The 2,500-nt window shown below is 56.7% G+C and overlaps 1 pseudogene; it reads left to right on the forward strand.

Annotated features, from left to right (window-relative positions):
- The window catches only part of LOC124746843, a 7,741-nt pseudogene that overhangs the window by 2,963 nt on the left and 2,278 nt on the right, over nt 1–2,500 (forward strand).

The following is a 2,500-nucleotide window of genomic DNA, read 5'->3' on the forward strand; positions in this document are numbered from 1 at the left end:
TAGCCTCTCTGTGGGAAATCCGAGCTCTGGCCTTCAAGTGGCGGGGGTCGTAAGGGGTGCTAAGAAAGGTGTAATTCTTTTTGAAGCTCTCCGACCGACAGAGCAGGGTGTCGTTCGAGGCTTGGGGGTTACCTCCCCCCCTGCCTTTTGTTTCCAGCTGGTGCAAGTAGTAGAAGAAATCAAGGTACCAGGCCTCCCACTGGAGTGCCTGTGCCAGCTGACGAGCTTTCCAGCCAGCCAACCAGCGCGGGTCGAGCGCCGCTCCCCACTGTCTGCCCTGAATGTCTGCGGTCCTTTTCAACAAAGACCGGGCTCGGCGTTCATCGCCGTCGTGCCCACCCTGATGCCGCCAACGCGGAAGTGCAAACGGAAAGGAAGAAGGCCAGGTGGTCGCAAGAAGAGTTGCTCCGTCTTGCGCATGCTGAGGCGACTTTGTCCCTCCAAGGCTGCCGGTTCTTTAACCAAGAGCTGGCCAAAGCCTTCCCAGAGCGCACACTTGAATCTATCAAGTGTCAACGCAGGGTGCAGGCCTATAAGAACATGGTGGCCAACTTTGCTGCTGAGCTCTCAAAGAGAGACCAATACCATCAGGCCTCTGTAGACGGATCTGCTGTGGGTTCCCCCCCACCACAGTCTTCTTCTCTGGGGGAAGTCGCCGATCGGGCTATCTGGTCCCTGTTAGCTGAGTTGCCCTCCTCGGGCCCGCGTTTCCGCTCACTTGATGCAGTTGTGGCCTTGGGCCCCACTGCTAGCCGGAGTACCATCCAAGCCATGCTTGTTCCCGCTCTTGAAGAACTAGGTAGCAGGGAACCACTTGTTTGTCAAGCTCCTGGTAAGGAATTTCAACAGCCGCCAGAGCGGAAGCGGGCGAGAAGGAGGTGGGAGTATGCTGTAGTGCAGCGTGCTTTTAAGAAGAACCCAGCACGCTGCATAAATGGTCTTCTCGATGGCACACTTCTCCATCAGCCACCCACCATCCCGGGGCTGATTGAGTTTTGGAGGGATCTCTTTACTCCCCCTCGTGTTAGGTCTCGGCCTCCACGTGGGGAGGGTCTCTCAGGTAAGTTGTTGCCATTTTGTAAGTCTGTGCCCTTCGAAGTTCTATGGGCGCCCATTACTGCAGACGAGGTAGCTGCAGCTCTTCCCCCTCGCAACTCTGCAGCAGGCCCTGATCGCCTTACACCATCCCAGTTACGTCGCCTTCCTCGTGAGGCTCTTCTTAAATTCCTCAACCTCCTACTCCTCTCACGTTCCCTCCCATCCCGTCTCCTACAAGCTCGTACCACCTTGCTGCCCAAGAAGACCGCCGTAGCATCCCCCGCTGACTTCCGACCTATCACGGTGTGTTCGGTGCTGACCAGGGTCTTTCACAAGGTCCTGGTTGGCCGCCTTATGCGCCACTGTGCCTTGGACGGTCGTCAGCGGGCTTTCATCCCACAGGATGGGATGCTCCATAACACCTTTCTGCTGGATCTGGCGATGACCCAGGCACGGAGCACTGCCAGCTCGCTGTATGTAGCATCGCTGGATGTGTCAAAGGCCTTCGACTCGCTGTCCCATGGTGCCCTAGGTCCTGTGCTGAGGGCCCATGGTCTGCCGGTCGAGTTCATTGACTACATCCTGGGGTGCTATGAGGCGGGCTCGACGGTTATCTGTGGTGCTGGGAAGTCGTCAGATCTAGTGCGGCCTTCGAGGGGTGTGCGGCAAGGTGATCCCTTATCCCCCATCCTTTTCAACATGTCTATAGACATTCTCCTTTCCCGTCTTCCTGAGCATGTTGGTGCCCGTATTCTCGGCCGAAGAATAAATGCTGCTGCGTTTGCGGATGACCTTCTTCTCTTCGCTGAGACGAAGGATGGATTGCAGGAGCTAATCACCATCGCTGCAACGGCCCTAGGTGACCTCGGTCTTGAGATCAACCCAAAGAAGTGCTTCTCTCTCGCCCTGGTTGCATCAGGGCGGGAGAAGAAGATAAAGGTTGATGAGTCTGTTGTCTTTCGGGCAGGTAACAACAACATTCCGGCCCTAGCGATGGGAGATTCCTTTAAATACTTAGGCCTGCAGTTCACCACATGCGGGCGCAGCATTTTCCATCCTCGGCGCGAGGTCGAGAAACAGTTGAACACCATTAGCAGGGCACCCCTTAAGCCTCAGCAAAGACTCTTTTCCCTTTCCTCAGTTATCCTGCCGGGCATTTTTCATGGCCTGGCCCTGGGAAGGACACGTCTAGGGGCCCTCTCGTCCCTCGATGTTTGCGTCCGCAAAGCCATTAGATCCTGGCTCCACCTGCCGGCGGACACCCCTGTTGGGTACTTTCATGCCCCTGTCTCTCATGGGGGCCTGGGGGTCCCGGCAGCCCGCTGGCTGGGTCCTCTTCTCCGGAGGAGGCGCCTTGCTAAGATGGAGAGACTCGGTACGGCAGCTGACGATACCTCCCAGGATTCCCTTAGACGTGAAATCCAACAGTTGGATAACGCCTTACGATGGAATGGCGACGTTA

This window comes from Schistocerca piceifrons, unplaced genomic scaffold, assembly GCF_021461385.2.
Source record: "Schistocerca piceifrons isolate TAMUIC-IGC-003096 unplaced genomic scaffold, iqSchPice1.1 HiC_scaffold_374, whole genome shotgun sequence".
Classification (NCBI taxonomy): Eukaryota; Metazoa; Arthropoda; class Insecta; order Orthoptera; family Acrididae; genus Schistocerca; species Schistocerca piceifrons.